The sequence below is a fragment of the Mus pahari genome, chromosome 14 (assembly GCF_900095145.1).
Source record: "Mus pahari chromosome 14, PAHARI_EIJ_v1.1, whole genome shotgun sequence".
Lineage (NCBI taxonomy): Eukaryota > Metazoa > Chordata > Mammalia > Rodentia > Muridae > Mus > Mus pahari.
This window is the reverse complement of record NC_034603.1, coordinates 47,464,654-47,484,677: the sequence shown is the minus strand read 5'-3', so window position 1 is coordinate 47,484,677 and position 20,024 is coordinate 47,464,654. Positions and strand designations below refer to the sequence as shown.

Genomic DNA, 20,024 nt, shown 5'->3' with positions numbered 1-20,024 from the left:
GAGAGAGAGAGAGAGAGAGAGAGAGAGAGAGAGAGAGAGAGAGAGAGAGAGAAACCATTGTTGTGAGTGTATGTATTTGATATCTATTTTGAGACAGGGTCTTGTTATGCAAATCCATTAAAAACTGAAATTGATGTGTGTGTATACACATGTGATAGATATAGCATGTATATATGTATACATATATGTGCAAGTAGATGTTTGTATTTCTTGTTTTGAGACAGGATCTCACCTGTAACCCACACTAGCTAGCCTCCACCCTCCTGCTATACCCTGTAAGTACTGGGATTTCAGGCGTGGGCCACCACATCCATTTGGTATTAGAATTCACTTGTTTTGCATTGATTGGTTGGAATCCATCTATAAACGACTGCCCAACCCTCTTACTGGTTACTAAGAGATTCTGGCTAATAGACAACAACGTTTCTCATCTTCCTCACTGGACCTCTAGGGTAAGTGGCTGAAAGCAGGCAGATTTCTCACCAACAAACACAGCAAACTGGCTTTGCACGCATACCGAGGTAGACTGCATCTATGTCACGGGGCACGCTGGTGGAGCCCAAGGTACCAAAGTCTGGTAACTAGGAACTCAGTGCAGGACCTGCCAGTCAAAAGCCCTAGGACACCTACACATCCTGGGGACCTGGGCTTTGTAATGTGGGGATCCCTCCTCACCAGGGCTAACACGGGTCCATGCATTCCCACCATTACCACTTGGGCCCAGGGCCTCTTGCTTGGATTTTTCCCGGATCCTCGAGTACCTCCCTGGGAACCCTGTCTTTTTCCTGGCGTCCAGGCTTCTCCTAGCACGATGGCTACGATGGCTACGATGGCTACGATGGCTACGATGGCTACGATGGCTACAGCATTCCTGAGGCTTTGGTTAGATATCATTGTGAATTTCAAGGCAGTGACCACAGAGGATTCAGCCAGGCACAGGTCTGTTCAGAGCACAGATTGACACTTCCTCTTGGCCCCAGGAAGTTGGTCCTGGGCGTACATGTGCTTGAAAGTATGTGGACAACATTCATCTAAGGCAATGTCTTAGTTACTATTCTGTTGCTGTGAAGAGACCAAGGCAGATTATAGAAGAAAGAATTTTGCTGGAGGCTTGCTTATAGTTTCAGAGCGTCCATGGTCATCGTAGCAGGTAGGCCTGGCCATGGAGCGGAGAGAGCTTACATCATGATCCAAAGGCAGTAGGCAGAGAAAGAGACTGGGCCTGGCATGGGCTTTAAAACGTCAAAACCCACACCCCAGTGACAGGCCTTCTCCAACAAGGTCATATCTCCTCCAACAAGGCGACACCTAATCCTTCCTGTCTACCAACAGGGAACTAGACACCCTAATATATGACCCTATGTGTGTGTGGGGGTACATTTTCATTCAAACAAAGTCAACAAAACTTGAATGTGAAAGTTAAGACATACCAGCCATATCCAACAAATGGAGATCAGACCAGCTTCATCTAAGGGGGAGTTTAGGGCCACGGGTGGAGCTCAATGGTAGGGTATTTGCCCAGCAAGGATAAGGCCCTGGCTTCCATCCCCAATATCCGCCCCCTGCACACACCCACACCCCCGCATGGATGCACATACGCATGCATGTGTGCACAAGAGCAGCAAAGTTAAAAGGGAGCTTACAGTGAATAATAGCTGACCATCATAGTTGGATTATGTCACTGTAAATGGAACCCAGCATCTCTGGTGTGCAAGGTGAGTGTTCTAGCCTTGAGCCACACCCAAGCCTTTAGCTATACCCCAATTATTAGCTATACCCAAGCCCTTAGCTAAATCCAAGCCTTTAGCTATACCCCAGCTTGCTTTTTTCATGAGTTAACTTGTGACCAGAACTGTAAAGACTTTGGTTGAGCAGTGGAAGAGACAGTAACATGGAGAGGTTAAAAAGTGACCAGTGACAAGGGTGGGCTGTGACTAAGCAGAGGATTGGCAGAGGTGCCCATAGTTCTTATCTTAAAAGGGCAGGACAGACAGATAACAAAACCAGGCCTAAGGATATGGAGACAGGAAAGCAAGAAGGACCAGAGATTCCTGGAGCAGGATGGAGCTGGTGTAGTCGCAGATGGCTGTGACCTAGGACTCAGGAGGTAGAGGCAAGGGGATCTGGAGTTCAGAGTCATCTGCAGTCAGATATCAAGTTCAAGGCCCATCTGGGCTGAATGGGATCTGTCTCAAAACCAAAGGAGGAATAGGGGAGAGATACAAGTGAGCTAGATTCTCATGGTTCTCACCATAGATGTCAAGATGGACCAACCAGTGCATAAACTTGAGTCATGGAGCACACAGGAAGTAGGTGAAATAGTTTATTCTCGGTGAAGCTGGGGTGATAGGGAGTAGAGCAGGAGTCTGGTCTCCTATCTGATTTCTCAGCACCTTCCTGTATCATCTTGATAATCATTCAAAGGTTAAGTGGGGGTGGTACTCTAGCCCCATATAAGCCAGTCACAGGGTGTCTTAGGGTCACTATTGATGAGAGGCCATGACCAAATCAAGTTGGGGAGGAAAGAGTTTATTTTGCTTGTGATTACACATCACTGTTCATCACTGAAGGAAGTCAGGACAGCAATTCAAAAACAGGGAGGAACCAGGAGGCAGGAGCTGAGGCAGAGGCCATGGAGGAGTGCTGCTTACCGGCTTGCTCTCCATAGCTTGCTTAGTCTGCTTTTTTAACCCCAGGACTAGCGGCCCAGAGGTGGCCCCTCCCACATTAATCACTAACTATTCCTATGCTCTATAGGCTTAGCTACTGATCGGGAAAATACAGCTTCGTCTTATGGAGATATTTTCTCAATTGAGGTTCCTCTCTCAATACTAACCTGTGTCAAGTTGACATAAAATTAGCCAGTGCAGAGGGAAAGGGACTGATCTTAGCTGGCAGCCACAGGGTCTCATTTTCTCATGAGGCTCCTGGTAGCTAGAATCTGGTACTTACAGCTTAATGATCTACAAGGATGATTTGGAATATTGTGTTTGGATCGTGTCCAGTCCTTGAGCCAATCAGGGTAGGCTAGCTCTGGCTTCAGGAAGATCATGTAACCACTTGGTTTTCAGGACGGTTAAAATATTCCAGGGCCAGAGTACTATAAATAAGTCTATGGTCCTATGAGATGGCTCAGCAGACGAGGGAGCTTGCCTTGAAAGCCTAGAGACCCGAGTTCAATCCCCAGAACCCATGCAAAAGTGGATGGGGAAAACTGACTTCATAAAGTTGCTCTCTGAACTCCATGTTACTGTAGCAAGTCTCTCCTGGACAATAACAATAACTACATTACTGGTGATGCAGGGCAGTAATCTTAGTAAGGTCAAGATGGGCTTGGGCAACTGAGACCTAGTCTAGAAACAAAAGCTCCTTGAAAGCAGAAAAGGGCCCGGTACCTCAGAGACTGGGCGCACTAATGGGGAATTGTAAAACCAAATATATGAACGGATAGAGTGGTATAGGAGGCCTTAGACGGAGAACTTTTAAATAAAATTTTCATGAAAACACCTCAGACTCCTAGAAGCCACTCCAGTAAGCTCAGGGGTCAGCCAAGGACAAGCAGAGAAGGCAAAATGGCCTCTGTACATGGAGACTGGAAGGCAGGGCACTCCAGAGGAGGGAAATGGGCAGTAGTCCTCGCTTCAGCACGTTTGTTAACCACCTGCCATGCAGCAGGTAGACCAGACACCCCCCTACCCCACAAGAGTCAGAAAGCTGATGTCTAGGGCCTTACATGTGAAAGGGAGACTGAGAAGTCAGCAGTGTGAACCCCATAGCTGCACTGTCTGGTTTTAGAGTACATTTTTGTGAACCTCTTTATTAAGCCCACCCAACATTCACCACTTCCACTGCACCAGGCATCCCTATCTGGGTTCCCTGTGACAGTTATGTGACCTCGGGACAATTCTCTCTGCCTTCACAAAAGCCATTCCCTGCTGCTGAATGAACCTGTTCTCCAACTTGACCATTCAAAACAGTTTTTTAAAAAGATTTATTTATTATATGTAAGTACACTGTAGCTGTCTTCAGAGACTCCAGAAGAGGGACAGATCTTGTTAAGGATGGTTGTGAGCCACCATGTGGTTGCTGGGATTTGAACTCTGCACCTTTGGAAGAGCAGTCGGGTGCTCTTACCCGCTGAGCCATCTCACCAGCCCCTCAAAACAGTTTTATTCAGAACCACCAAAATCTGGCAACAGCCACCATCCTCAAGATGGCTAAACAAATGCTGCCCATCCTGCAAAGGAGGGGCTGACCCCTACAGCATACAGAGGAATGGTTCTTGAAACACACTAAGAGAAACGTAGATACACAATACCCCGTGAACATCCAGAAAAGACAAGAAGAATCACTAGACAGGTGAGTGGTGGACCCAGGCTGGAGGACTGGCCACCAAAGGGATGGATGGAGCTGCTCAGGGCAGGTAAGAAGTATTCCAACCTGATGGTGACAGATACAAGGATGCGTGTCCCTGAAAAAAACACTAGGTGTTTTCTTTCTTTATTGGCTTCATCCTCACGTGCATACCAACTTGTCCACCAGCAATTCCAAGCTGACATTCTGTTAACTGAGCAACTCCCGTGAAAAGATGCAATTGAAGTCCCATGGTGGGACAACTCAGCAGTCTGTTCCCAGGCTTGGAATACAATGCCTACCTCTAAAGCCAGGGGGTGAGGCAGGTCATACCTGAACCCTGGTCAAACGGAGCAAAAGGGTGACCTTTTGGAGGAACAATATATCATCAGAAACAAGGGCCATGGAAAACTGACCCTCTACCTATCAGTGTGCTGTGGCATCGCCAGACACCTCTGCAATGGCCACGCCATCAGGAACAGACCCCACCTCCATCCAGGGCTACTCCTGACACAGGGGTCAAACAGGAAAGCTGTTGGGCATGGTGACACACAGCTTAATGTTAGTGCTCTGGAGATGGAGCTAAAAGGATTATGAGTTTGAGGCCAGGCTGAGCTGTATTCTAAGACTCTGTCTCAAATCAAAAGGGGGCTGGAAATATATCTCTCAGCCGTAGAGCACTTGCCTAAAATGTCTAAAGCCCTGAATTCAAACTCCAGTACCAAAAGAGGGGGTGGGGTAGGGACAGAGTGAGTACTGCTTCTTTGCAGTTCTGCAAAACAGAAAGCTACTGGGTGCCTGCCCCCAAGACATCTGACAGGGAAGGGGGAGCCGTGCAGAGGCCCCAGGTCTAAGCCAGAGCCCACAGCTGCTGGCATCTGAACTTGAAACTCCTCCGGAGATGAATACCTCCTCCCGGCCTGGGCTTCAGTGGTCCAAACCTCAGGGAACCCAGGACAGAGGCAAGGCCTGCACTTAATCCAGAGCCATCCACCCAACCGAATTCAGGACCAGAGGTCAAAGAAGCAACTGTCAGGAGAGGCCAGCCTTGCAGGATCAACAGCAGAAGACAGCAACCCCATGGGAAGACCCAAATGTCACCTCAGTGTCCGGCAGTGCTGACTACCCTCCAAGGGAACAACTTTCCTGCTGGATGCACGCACAAGTGTTCGCAGTTCAAGGGTCCTCCTGGAAGGGAAAAGGCAGGCAGAAACTGTCAGAGCTGTATGTAAAATACATTCTATAGAGGACTCCTGTAGCTATCAAACAGGCAACAGGCAGAGGGAGGATGCGAGCCTTCCCAAGGTGGCTGCCCTTGATCTGACCCCAGAGCTCTTGGTTCCTCTGTGGCAGGGGTTTGTGGCCCACGTGGGACAAGGCCGCTGAGGGTCACATCCCACCCCCACTGAGGCGCTGGCCGAGTCAGCCTGTGTGGCCGTCCCGCTTTCTGGAAAGCAGGCTTCATGGATACCAGTGCCAAGAGTGTGCACTCTGCTGCGGAGAGGGCTGGGCAGAGAACAGGGCATGAGCCAGACCGAGGAAGGGGAAAGGCCCGTGCCAAGCCGGGCAAGAACGGCTCCATCACTTGCTCCCACCCTCCACCCCCTCCAAAGGAAGCCTGAGGGCCTGGCCCAGAGCCCAGAGGCTCCAGGAAAAGAGTGTTCTCAACTCCCATCCGCCAATTCCAAGGCAGGCTGGCTGGCCGGCTCTGCCAACCTGTTGGAAAACAGCTACCCGCTTCCTGAAGCCAACAATGGAAGTCTCTCGGTCAGCTCACTGCGCTGCCGACCAATTCAGCTCATCCCTAGGCCGTGCTTCCAGAACTGACTTGGCAGAGGAGGAGAGGCAGTTTGCCAAATACCATGGTACCCCAGTAGCCGGGGCTTTCCCTCCACACAGGCCCCAAGCATGGCCTCATTCCTTCCTGGCTGTCCCTGAGTGGAGAAGCAGCAGGCAGATGGCCCAAACCCAGGCTGTTCCTGTCTGTAAAAGGGTACCTGTGCCCTACCTAGAGCTTGGATTAGTGGTAGTGTGACAGACTGAATGGCCACTGAGCGTCAGGCCAGTAGACACTGGCTATCTGGTAGCTAATGGGAGTGACCCACCCTACTGTGGGTCAGACACCTGCTCCCACCTACCTCTGGATACAATGACCAAGTGGTTACTATTAAATATTATATTAGGGGGCTGGAGAGATGGCTCAGTGGTTAAAAGCACTTGCTGCTCTTCCAGGGGGCCTGGGTTCAGTTCCCAGCACCCCCACTGGACAGCTTACAACCACCTAGATAATTCTAGAGGAACTTGACGGTCTCTTCTGGCCTCTGTGGGGCCCAGCATGCATGTAGTACACATGCGGGTAAACACATCTGTAAAAACTACATTATGTTTCCTATATACTAACAATGAATACCACTATTACAGAAACGTTGCTCATCTTGGGAGTCAGAACTGGAGATGGGAATCCCAGCTCTGCCATTTCCCGTACTGTCCTCGGTAAGTAAGTCCCCTGGTTACCTTTGCCTGCCAGAGGCAAATGGTCCCATTCTCCAAAGGGCACTCTTCAGTTCCCTCTTGTGGGCCTGTAACCTGATGGTTCCTCCTGTCTGCTTACCAAGACACAGCCCAGGCACCCACCCCAGGTTGCTCTTGATTCCTGTAACTCTGATCTAGGCTGTATCAACAGACACCGGAAACACAGGCCTTTAGCACTCCTCAAGTGACTCAAGGGTCAAAAGGCCAGAGAGAGCTGTCAGTCAGGAACATCCACTCTGAGCCTTCCACCCCCTCCAGCAAGAGCTCTTTAGTTCCTGGCTGGAAGGCAGTCGGTAGCAGACATCTTCATATCCTCCTCAGAAAAAAAAGAAATAAAGAAATCCAGGCTCCTGAAGGCACAGGCCTGTAGCTCACTGGGAGAGAGGCCTGGCTCCCATAAAAATCCCCCTGTGACTCAGTGCATAAGAGTGTTTGCCCTGCAAGACTGACAGAGCTGAGTTCTATCCCCGGAACCCATATGAAAGTGGAAAACCCAACAACAGCTCACAGAATATTACATTTTTAAAGACGCCATCGAGATGGCTCCACAAGTAAACGGCAGCTTGATCCCAGGAGACTGGCAGCCGGACCTCCAAGTGTGCACACGGCACATGTCCCTCCCCTCCAAAAGTCCCATCCTGTTAATGGGGTGTGGCCAGAAAAAGTGTGAAGGTCTGGCTCACAACAGACAGTTCAGGGATACATGTTTATGAATCTCACTCTTCCCTTTGATCCAATGCTCAATAGCATTTGAAGGCACTTCTATTTGGGAGGGAAAAAAAAAATAGTCATCAGTTTGCATTTTAGGAACTAATGTACGAGGCCAGGCATAGTAGCACATACCTTTTGTCTCAGCTTGGGAAGCAGAGGCAGGTGGATCTCTTGTGAGTTCTCCTAGTGTGTGTGTGTGTGTGTGTCCAGAAGTTCACCTCACAGTGCCTTCCTCAAACACTCTCTACACCTTATTCTTTGACAGATTTCTCACTGAACCTGGATTTGGATAGAATGGGTGGCTGACCAGACCCACAGAACCATCGCTGTCTATCCACCTGAGCTCACAGGTGAGCCACCACGTATCCAGGCTGGAACCTGTGGTGAGAGCACTTTCCTGAGCCACCTCCCCAGCCCTGTACTATTGAAAGTGCTTTGGTAAAGAATGAGGACCACGGGAAGGAACAAGGAGGTTTGAGGCAGGGGCAGGCAAGGGCAAAGGGGCTCTATCTAGGGAAGGGTGGTGACTGAAGTTAGCAAAAGCAAGCCAAGCTGCTTGGAAATCCATTCCGTCTTTACCCAGCAAGTTACCAGCAGGCAGCTCCTGAACAAACCTGGCCTTTTCGAAACCATCCACAGATCGAGGCCTGGCTGGCAGGGCAGTCATGGAGGTCCAGCATACACCAAACACCGAGAGTGTCTTGTCAGATGATGAGCGCTTCCAAGCTGGTTCCTCCTGGTGACCTGAAGATGACCATCCCTGCTGATGTGAGGTCCTTGAGACACTGGGTGATTTGCTGTAGCGGGCCCCGTGATGCTTAATACATCCCCATCCTGTCTGTCCATCCAGGGACAAGCTCCCAGCCTCAGCTGGCAGACAAACAGGTGCTTTGAGATTTGGTGACATTGATGTGGCATGGTCGTGGTAGGGGAGAAGAACACGTCACAAGATGACTCTGGTTGAAAAGGTCCAGGGTGGTAGCGAGCACGTGTCTACAATCTCAGTGTCAGGAGGACCAGGAGATTGAGGCCAATCCTGGCTACATGAGACCCTATTTCAAAAATGGATGGATGGGTGGATGGACAGGCGGACAGATGAAAAGGCATGTATGCTGCTCTGCAGATCCTATCCATCCACACCCGGAGGCCCCCCAAGTCAAACTACATGTAGATTGGGGCTGGGGAAGGTGGAGACACGGGCTGAGCATAGAGGTGTTGTCTGGAGTAACAGGGATGGAGAAGGAACAAGTTCTGGGATCCCAGCCGAGGAGAAATGGCCAGACCAAAGTAGCTACAGGCTCTGAGAGTCTTCACGTGAAGCTTACAACAAAACAAAAACAAGTTCCTGTCCCACCTCTCAGGAAACAGGTGTGGAGGAATTCTGTAAGGCAGCTACCCCTTGCCCTGGTATGAAACGGGGAGACCCAGGAACGCACCCCCACCCCTGTCCTCCTCTATCCCATGCTGACCCTCCCTGAAAGGAAATCAAGAACATGCATGCAAATTAGTGTGTGAGCCACATTAACCATTGCAACAACCAGTACATGCTCACCCCGCCGTATTTTGGCGGGGGCACTGCAGTCTAAGAACAGGAAGGGTTCTTCCATCCTGGAAGGGCCAGGCGGGTGGCACAGCGACTCCGATGCACACTGCAAGAACAATAAGGATTTTTAGGGGCATTATGACTGAGTCAGGAAACACAGCTGCCCCTGAAAGTCCCTCATTTTTCTTGCTGTCCTCGATCACTCTCCAAGTAAGGTGGTCGGTTATCCAGCCTGTGTGAGGCAAGGTAGAACATTGGTCCCTTACCCAACCCTGACCATCACCTTGCCCCACCCCAGGCCATCAATCCAGAACCCAGCTGGTGAATTCAGCCACTGGGATCCATGGACTTGAACTAAGGAGTACAGTTCATTTGGCCCCTAGGTGGGACATGGATCCACCCTGCTGCAACTGGTCAGGGGGGGGGGCATCAAGTGAGAATCTCAGGTCTAATATGGCTCAAGGAGGGAAGAGGGGCCTCTAGTCTATTCATGACAGGGTCCTGTGGAGGCCAGCCCCAATTCAGATAAGAAAACCAGCCTGGCCCGGAAGCCTAGAGCCAGCACTGCGGAAGAAAAAATATACAGGTGTGAGTCTGAGAAAGTTGAGACTGTTAGAAGAGCAGAGCCCAACTTTATAACAGCATCCTGGCCTGGGGTGCCCTACAAAGAGGGCAGAAGGAACTTTTCCCATCATGATAGCTCTCATTAAAAAGCAACCCCCAAAGAAACCAAGTCAGGCAAGACACTGCACTCTGTCATCCTAGCATTTGGGAGATAGGTAGAGGAGCAGCCTTGGCTACACAGTGAGCTGGAAGCTAACCTGGGCTACTTGAGAAATTGTCTTAAACAAAATCAGACCCACCAGCCAGGGGCTGGAGAAACGACTCTGTGGTTTGCTGTGCAATCACGAGTTCCAGAGTTCTGAGCCCAGCATCCGTGTAACAAGTCAGACGTCCCACAGACACCTGTAACTCCAGCTCCGAGGGTTCCTCCTTGCCACCAGGCATGCGTATCTGCACGAACACACACAATCTAGGCAATAGATGGCTTCTCTGTCATGGAACTCAGTGGGGCTGCCAGTGACAGTATCTAACCACCAGTTGGCCATCACCGAGAAGCACAAGCCACTGTGAGTTGAGAGACAATAGGGGCAGGGTGGTGTGAGTGCTGCATGAACCTCGAGACCCGGCTGGCCCTCGGGCTTCTCTGTTGTACCCTGCCCCGCCTTTCACAGTCCGGAGCTACAGGTGGCTCTACCCTATCTACGCCCTTCTACTGAAACAGTGAGCAAAGACAGACTTCTGGAATGTTCCACAGGGCTTTTTTTTTTTTTAGGTTTAAACCATCAAACTGACTCTGGGGGATTGCAAGCTTTGAAAGAATGCCAGGGTACAAAAATGTCAGAAAATGGCAAAAAGGAAGGACCAATCACTAACTGGTTTTTTTTTTTTCCTTGTAGGAAAATGGGAAAACCAAAATGAAAAACCTTTCCGGGCCAGCGAGATGGCTCCAAGCCTTGTGGGTTGAATTCTATGCCCAGGTACCACAGTGGAAGAAGAGGGCACACGCCCGAAACCCGGCTGCTGCCTTCCTCACCCGAGCACAGCAAGCATGCACACATATATGTGCTCTCAAGCGTGTCTCCCTCCCACCATACACACCCGCAAACAAAATTTTAAAAAGATCTTCCGGACTCGGGGTCTTACTCAGAAACCTCTTCCACGGGAGGGTTTCACCTGCTTCAGACCTGGCTGAGTCACCAGGCGACAGAGGGTTAATTTGAAGCACCTGGGCTGTCAAAACCTGGAAGACCTGAACAGACCCCATTCCACACTGCCTGGTCTTGCACTGAAGGCCACTCATCAACAGGGCACTTGGTTCCCGGTGCCAGGCCACTCTACCCATGTTCCCTGAAAGGCTAGAATCTACCCCACTGACACTGGGAGTGGGACTTGTCCAGTTAAGACAGGCTCTGTGGGGCCATAAGCCCTGTCTAGCTTTCCTCTCAGAACACTGTAGCATCCCTGAGGGACGTGAGGGTCAAGGCTTTCTCAACGTGTGACTGAAAACTATTTCCCTGCCTGGCTCTTTCGTATTTTGTCATTAGGCATAATAAGCCTATCTTTGCAAGGCAATGTGAGGCTAGAAAGAACCCAAGTAGACAAAGGGACTGGCAGATTCAACATGTCCAGTCCACTCTATGCCAAGAGCAGTGAGAACTGGTGCCCTCTAAGAGGCCTGGGAATAGGGGCCAGGTGTGCCCGACTGTGCCCCAACACTGACAATCCATTGACCTCCCCAGGCTTCAGGTCCCTTTCTGGCTCACACTAAGAGAAATGAGCTCAGCTCCAGTCTTGTCTAACTGTACCTAACATTTGCCCAAGATCATCTTGCCCATGTAAACTAAAACCCAGATGGTCCCCAAACACTAGGACCCACATCACCTGCGCCTCTGTGACCGTGTCATGCTTTTGTCAGCTAAGTAGCCTTTCTCCACAGCTCCTGCTGTGCCACCTGCTGCACAGGTGGGTCCCCCACATCACAGGCAACACCAGCTCCCCTCCTACTAGTTGCAGAAGCCTGGGTACTTCACTCCTGGAAGTTTAGGGTTGAGTTTGTGAGACTGGGATCTGCCCATCTCACAGGTGGTCTGGAGGACACCTCCCCCCAAAAAAAATGTGTGTAAAGGGCTCAGAATTGTGCTCTCACTGAAAGGGTTCAGTCAGGACTGGCTGTCATCGCCATCCTCCTTCCTGGGCCTCAAGGCTTAGCTCACCTCTTCTGGGTGACCTTTCTTGACCTCAGCCTATCCCTGGGATAGAATATTTTTCTGCTCCACTGCCTCAATACACACCACGCTGTGTAACACTATGCCACCTCACCTCATGGTCCACCCCATCTGAAAATGGTCCCAGAAGGGCTTTCATCACTCTCTCATGAGCGGGTCTGGAGTTCTCCTTGGCAACCGTCTTCCTGACAATTCTTGGGACTCCTTACCATTTTGGTGTGGGAGCTCCAAATTGAGGTGGGATCTGACCCCAGTCAGGGGTCAGAGGGACACCTCCCTGCTGTGCTAGGTGATACTTTTAGCCACTAGCAAACCCTGGCCACCCAACCCAGTGTCGCTAGGCTTCTCAGAGTCCTTGCTCTGTGCAAGCCCCTGATGGGCATATATTTTTGGCTGAATTGGCCCACGATGGGCATATGCTTTCGGCCAAATTGGCCCATGCCTTTCTTCTGGGGATGAAGAGCCACCAAGGCTTACCAGGGAGCTGGAGGGAGGGGAGGTTCCCATCAAACAGAATCCCTAAAATAGCCAGTTGCCCACAAAACCATGATAGGAGGAAAAGAAAAGCCAACTAGGTATCAGCCCTTGCTTGGAATGTGCTCTGGAGGGAAAGCTATGCACTAGCCCCACCCTAGCTGGAAAGTGGTCCAGGAGGAAGGCGCCAGGCCCAAAGAGTCATGAGGGGAACCCGTCCTACAGAGAGAAGCCACTGGGGCAAGGACTTGCCCTACTCGGCCAGGTTTGCAGGTCAGGGGCCATTGCCTGCAGGATGTGGGTCTCCTTCCACTTATCTCAGTGAGGCAGTTCCAGGGCAGCAGGCTATGGGTCAGAGGCTCTACTGGATTTCATCCTGGGCTGCACTGAAAAGTCCTTTTGACCTTCTGGCTTATGATGAACAAGCCAGGAGATCTACAAGTCACTCAGCAGAGCCACTGGCTTTACCATAACCAATCTCTCTCTCTCTGCCAGAAATTCTTTTGGTAAGAATATTCACTGTCAGGGGGCTTGGCTCCCCCTCCCCCCACCCAGCACCAGCACTATCTGGCCTATGCTGATAGTTGGCACATCATGGGGCACAACTCAAGTGCACAGAGGGTGGAGACCCAGGTGCCCCTCAGTACTACTGGAACTGGGCCTAGATGGACTTTCCATATAAATACATGTATCTGCTCCCAAGACCAGTGTACTTCCCTTCACCCACGTTTGCAGACCAGTGAGTACACTATAGAGGGATGAGCTTTTCTGACCACTCCTCTCGTGGACGACCTAGGGATCCAAACTTTGTGCAAAAGTGTCCCCTTCTGAACCATCTGCTTCTATAAAATGTCAGTGGAGCATAGGTATGCACTTTCTATGGCTACTATGAGACCACAGAACAGACTAGAGGCTCTCCTCAACCTCCATGGGGGTCATGTCAACCACCTATCTGAAGTCAATGAGGAAATGTGTGTTCCACACCTAAACCACCAGACGTCCTCACTTAGCAATAACACAATGTAGAGGATGGGTTCTTCCTCTTTTAAGATCATGGGGCTGGCTGGAGGCTGCTGCTCATGGCCACTCTCCAGCCTCGTGAGAGAGATTCACACCGCGTATTGTCAGCCCAGGAAAAGGTCAAACTCTGAAGGGCAAGGCTGGGGAGATGGCTCAGCGGTTAAGAGCACTTGATGCTCTTGCAGAGGCCCAGGCTTGGTTCTGAGCACCCACATGGCAACTCACAACCTGCAACTTCAGCTACAGGGGATCTGATGTGCTCTTTTGGCCTCTGTGGTACAAAGTACATACATGGCACTCATATAGGCATTCACAAATACATATAACAATCATTTTTTTTAAAGAACCAAACTCCTTTTTTTTTTTTCCTCCCTTGTCTTTTTTTTTTTTTTTTTTTTTTAAAGACAGGGTTTTTCTATGTAAAAGTCCTGGCTGTCCCAGAACTTTCTTTGTAGACCAGGATGGCCTTGAACTCAAGAGATCTGCCTGCCTCTTCCTCCTGAGTGCTGGAATTTGAATCACTGCACTTGGCCAAAAAAAAAAAAAAAAAAAACAGGAAGGAAATTTCTAAGGGCAGATTTCAGTAAATGCTTATTGAGCCAAGTGATGCATCCTAGTGGTCCAGACCCTACCTACATTACCATATACAATGTCCCAAGTTGGATGAAACAGACAGGCAGACACATAGTAGGTATATATTATTCCCACACATTTTGTAAGGTTCAGAAATCCTAAGTTGAACCATTGTTAAGTCAGAGACTTCGGAGCTGGAGAGATAGCTCAGTGGTTAAGAGCACCAACTGCTCTTCCAGAGGTCCTGAGTTCAATTTCCAGCAACCACATGGTGGCTCACAACCATCTGTAATGGGGTCTGATACCCTTTCCTGGTGTGTCTGGAGAGAGTGACAGTGTACTCACATACAGAAATTAAATAAAATTTGAAAAAAAAAAAAAAAAAAACAGACTTCCTTAGTTATAAGACATGACCCTCCCAGCATAAAAGATTTGTAATTTGAATTTAAAAAAAAACTGCTTCTGCTTGCTTCTGAGCCATGGCTGCTCACATGCACCGGGCACCGCTGGCTACATACAAAAGACACGTAAGCAAAGCCTGCTGAGCAAGCTCGCAAGGCCTGTGACAGGCAGCTGGAAGAGCTGTGTGGCAAAGCCCAGCCACCGACAGGAGAAGTGTGGTTATTTGGGCAGCTCGCCTGCAGGCTGGCTGCCTCCTACCACAGCCAGAGAAGAGCCCTAAAAAGTGGACTCTCAACTCATCACTGTTCTTGCCTTAATTAAGCGGACACTACAATAAGAGCCACAATCTCTTACCCCAGGCTCTCAGGCCAGATGTGCTTGTGACCACGTCCAGGTTTTAGACTGGAACGTGACACCTGTGCTACACATTAGACAGCACCCCAGTGGGGCAGCAATTGTAATCAAACATGTTAATACCTCTACCACGAGGCTTATGAATATTCATATCCCCCACAATAGATAAATATAGACTAATAGTGTCAGTTCAGTTTAGTTCAAAGTTTTCCCAAAGATTTAGTTACAAAAGTTGAAACTTGGGGTTTTCAAAGTTCTGTGGGGTTCGGAATTTGGGAGCTAGGGTGTGAGTCTGTGGAAGTGCAGACCGTCTCAACTTCACATTCCTGGCCTTGGCTGGGCAGCACTCTGACCCTGGCCAGATGGCTTTTGTTGCAAGTAGATACAAGAACGCAAACACAGGACATTCAATAATGACACACTGGGTGAATACATCCCAGCAGACAGCTCTTCTCTCCAAAATCCCAGCTATGAACATGGCTCAGAAGTGGAGGCAGTTGCAGTCAGTATTATCAGAGGTAGTGGAGTCGTGAATAAATAGTTCCCCTGCTTGGTTTACGTAGACCAGGACAAACTCCTCTGGTCACCGTTGCTGTCTGAGGGACAGACTTGATGGGTTGGGTTTGTTTATCAGGAGCAGAGGAGCAGGTGGGACCTGAAACTTTAAAGACCCCATTCTTGGTTTTCCCTTGTGCACTTCTTCAGAGCCTCCCTGTGGCCAACGTCCCATTTGGAAACCTAAAAAGATTTATCTCATCACAACTTCCTAGAAGCTAATTAGAAAAAAAAAATGTGCTAATTGGATAATCTGGTTTCAGTTGTTCTAATTATACTCCTTGGTGGGAGGGGTATAAATTATAATAAAGATATAAAATATAACAGGAATTCTTCCAAAAGTATAAAACACCCAGAAAGCCTAAGGTCTAAATTTCCAAAAATAGTCTTAAAGTAGATTAAGAATTGTTTTTTAATTTTAGTGTGTGTGTGTACACCTGCACACACACCTTTAGGACAAAGAACAAGTCACAGGAGTTAATTCTCTCCTTCCCCCATGCGGGTTCTGGAAATCGAACTCAGGTCCTCAGGCTTAGCAGCAAGTACCTTTGCCTGCTGATCCATTTTGTCGGCCCAAACTAAGAATATTTATTATAATGCGTCCCATTATACAAAGACAACCCATTTCCTAGAAAATGTACAGCTCTTCCCCACTGTAGGATGTCTGAAGAGACTGAGGGGGGTGACTCCCACCCGACCTGGAATTAAATGAATTTTCTCTGTTTAATGCAACCCAGTTTCAGCATTCTGAAATGTCAAGCCCTCTTTCTTAAGACGACTCCTACAAGTGACTACCAGCAATTTCCTCATCGCCTAAGATTTCTAAACCCCAAATTGGGAAAGAAGTTCTTGATTCCATTGGTGATTTCTACCTCACCCTGGCACTGGGCAGATCTGTGGGAGCAATTTTACTCCCTGATTGGGAAACATTTTGGGGCTGGCTGAGAACCGCTCTGGGGACAAAATGGTAAAGGAGATAGCAGGGATGGGGGTGGGGGTGCTGGGGAGAGCATACCCTTTAAGCACCATGTACCTGGGTCAGATGTTCTGTTAGTGTTGGCAGCGGCTCGGCACACCTGCCTGCTAAACCCAGTGCTACTGGGGAAGTCCAGGCTATATTTAGTCAAGGCTAGCTGCCCCAGCCACCTGCTACGGTAGTGCTTACAGCCCAGTGGTGTGGTTAAGGTCCGTCAGGGCATTACAGAAAGGAAGAGGGCACCTTCTCTGGCTGGCTCTCTGCAGCATGCATGTTCATTGGGCAAATATGGACATTGAAGGGACAACCTGAGGTTCACACACACTGCTTGGGTAAGTGACATGGGACAGCCCAGAGCAACAAGGTGGGAGTGCTCAGAGCCGGTACAACAGTTTCATTCTCTGGGTTTTAAACCTAAGTCACCTCTCACCCTGAAGGGAGAAAACATCTTTTTGAATGACAAGAGAGGAAAATCCTCAAAGAGATTCAACAATGTCCCGCGTCACTTTTTTCTTTCTTGCTAGAGACACTGCTTCTCTCTGAAGACACGGACAGACTTTGGTGAAAAAACTCCACAGACGTAACTTCAGTCCCCTGGGCTGCCTGCCTCTAATATGATTACACATTAAATGCAATAAATGGAGCAAAGTGGTATTATTTTTCTGGGAAAAACCAACATCATAAAAGAGTCTTTATTGAATCAGAGGCCCATGAACTGTTCTCTTGCCTAATTATGGCTCCAAGTGAATGAGGCTGGGTTTCCAGGCAGGGCTCTCTCAAGTCTCCGGCCCGAAGAGCAATGGGATATTTGTCACAACTTGTCTAATGACAACAAAATCCACCAAGAGGACAGACAGGGCAAATGCCAGGGGAGGTTGGCAGCAGCCCCTCCCCCACACGGGAGCTGGCGAGGAGAGACTGACCCCTGCTTCACTCCAAGTTAGAACCCCAAGACCCCTTTCCTCGAGTTCCAACTCTGCCCCCCCCTCAAGCCCGTGTCTATAGAAAAGAGCCATTGTGGAGACGGGCTCATTTGCCAGAGGTTTCAACACTCAAAATCTGGCCAAGGTTACTGTGAGTGTGTGCATGCATGTTCTCAGGCCTGGCCAAAGATGAGCGGGAGAGAGTGTGAGGGTGGGTGAGTGGATGTGTCCGAGGGTCTGGGAAGGGGGGGGCTCACCCTCCACACTAACCGGGTATAGCTAGTGATTTGCTAACTTCTCACCAATGGAATCGGGAACACTAACCAGACATTAAGTCCTCCTTTGCGAGTATCTGCTGCTCTCAAACTTCCAAGAGCAACAGCGAGCTCCAGGCCAGCCAATGTCACACAGTGAGACCCTGTCCCAAGCAAACAAAACCAAAACTGTCCCAAAGCAAGGACATCGTTTCTTCCTGCCTGTGTGTACTGAAGCCCACAGCAGCCAGGTCAGTAGCAAGAGGTCAGACACCAGCCTGCCCCTCCCACAGACCTGTCTCCTCCAACAATCTCCAGTAGTGATCACTGGACTCCTCTGGAACAGTCGGCACTTCTGCCACCCCCACCCCAACCAGCTGGTTGCAGGTAAATCTCTCTGGCAAAGGCTTTTCTTCCAGAGGTTTCTCTACAGATATCAAGTTAGCAATCAGGCTTGCCAGCCTCTGGCTGTCCTATCTTGACCTTACTAGAGTTTGCTCATCGGCCCCATAAGCCCAGGGGTGAACTCTGGTATCACTTGGGACCAACCTCCACGTCCTACCCTCCACCTTGTGTCTGGCATTCCCACGGGCTTTCTGTTCGCTTTTCATAAAGCCTCACAAAGCAGGTGTGGATGGACTTGGAAAACTGAGTTTGAGGAAGTATTACCAGCCCAATCCAACCAAGCTCCCAAATCTAGTCAGAAGGTGCCTTCTCCCCCGCCTGTCGGCAGCAGCAGAACAGGTCCCTGACAGACTTCTGAAAAGCAAGATGCTCCCAGCAAGTGGGTGCCACGCCCTTTCTCTGTTTTCAGAGGATCAGGAGGAAAAAGGGAAGAAGTGAAGGGCTATTTTTTTTTAAATTATTTATCACTGGTGTGTGTGTGTGTGTGTGTGTGTGTGTGCCCTCATATATGCACGCACATGTACATGAGCACATGTGTAAAATGCAGGTGTGTCCATGTTGCAGCACACACATGGAGGTCAAAGGGCACCATTTGGGAGTCAATGCTCTCCTTCCACCATCAGAAGGATTAAAACTCAGCTATCAGACATGCCCAGCAGTGATTTTACCCAGCGAGCCATCTTGCTCAGCCTGGAGGGTTATTTCTTAGGCATGTGCTTGGGAGATTGGGCTTTTAGCTTCTAAGAAAGGGAAGCCAGTGCTTATCCCTAAACCCCACCCTCCCCAGGGCAAGAGATCCAGTGAGAGGAAGCAGTTGGCAGGCACATGGACCACAAAGTCTTCCTAGATCCAAACTTCACAGCTGCACATCTCCAAATTCCTCCTACACCCCTCCCACTCTGCCGCACGCAGCCCATCCCCCTCTCCTCTGTCATGTCCTCTCAGGAGAGCTAAGACCACAAGGGGTTGTAGTGTGTTCGGCCCAGTTCCTACTGGGCAGAGAAGGTAATTTCAGGCCCCAAGATGGCAACACTGAAATCAGAATCGCAGGACAGCTGGTTCCACAGGGCACCTTCATTTCCTCAGTCCTCCTGGGCAGCCAACACAGGGGGCTGGCTGCACAGTGATTTCCAAATTCCCCAGTTGCCCAGATCATGCCAAGAGGAGGGAAGGCACACCCAGAGTGGGTGAGAAGTCGTCTGCCCGTTCGTTCTGCGCGGGGCCAGTTAAGGCAACTAGAGACTTTAGCACTAAAGAGGACAGTTAATGCCCTAGAAATTCTAAATAAAAGCACCACTGTGCCATAAGAAAGTATAGGCTTCTCTCAATCTGATGATAATCTCAGCTTAAACATAGCCAGGCTGGAGCGGTAGCTCAGTGGGTAAGAGCACTGACTGTTCTTCTGAAGGTCCTGAGTTCAAATCCCAGCAACCCCATAGTGGCTCACAACCACCTGTCATGAGATCAGATGCCCTCTTCTGGTGTGTCTGAAGACAGCTACAGTGTACTTACATATAATAAATAAATCTTAACAACAATGAAACCAGAGCAAACCATTTTGTTCCCCTATAGAGTACGCTGAACTTGCCACTAAGCCAGTAAGAGAAAGCCAGTCTGGAGCCACCAGAGAAATTGAGATCTCTTTCCTGGGACTTTTCATGACTTGTACTAGGGTCAGAGGTGGAAGGGTCTTCAAGCTGTCCAGGCTGATTGCTCTGCAGAACAATGCAAAGTGGCTGCCACACGTTACAAGCCAGGGTTCCTTTGAGGTCAGCACTGGCGAATTCAGACCTCCCAGCTCCTGTGCTATCTATCGCTCAGGGCTTACAGCCTCCCCATGGGGGAGCTATACCAGAAGGCCAGGGACTTGGCTGGGAGAGCCTGGGAGAAGCCTTTCTTCTGCTTTGGATCTCAGCCTCACCCTTCCCCTCATGTGCTCCCAGGGCTGGCAGAAAAGGCCAGGGTGAGCAGTGGGGGAACCAACAGCTTCCCCACAGATGCTCCAGGAACCACTAAAGAGCAACAAGAGCTGGTAAGACTGAAGTCAAGACCTCTGCCACCAAGCCTGGTAATTTGATTTCGATCCTTGGGATCTATGTGGTAGAAAGTATACATGCATATACATGTACATGTATACAGGTATACATGCATATACACGGA

General features: G+C 49.6%; 1 long non-coding RNA gene across 1 annotated transcript in view; it reads left to right on the top strand.

The window, feature by feature from the left end:
- LOC115065382 overlaps nucleotides 1–7,957 on the top strand; it is a 90,960-nt gene extending 83,003 nt beyond the window's left edge. The window contains exons 2-3 of the long non-coding RNA XR_003845176.1: nucleotides 6,775–6,846; nucleotides 7,862–7,957. This is a non-coding gene — a long non-coding RNA (uncharacterized LOC115065382). The remainder of the gene's footprint in view (nucleotides 1–6,774; nucleotides 6,847–7,861) is intronic.
- Nucleotides 7,958–20,024: the final 12,067 nt, after the last annotated feature.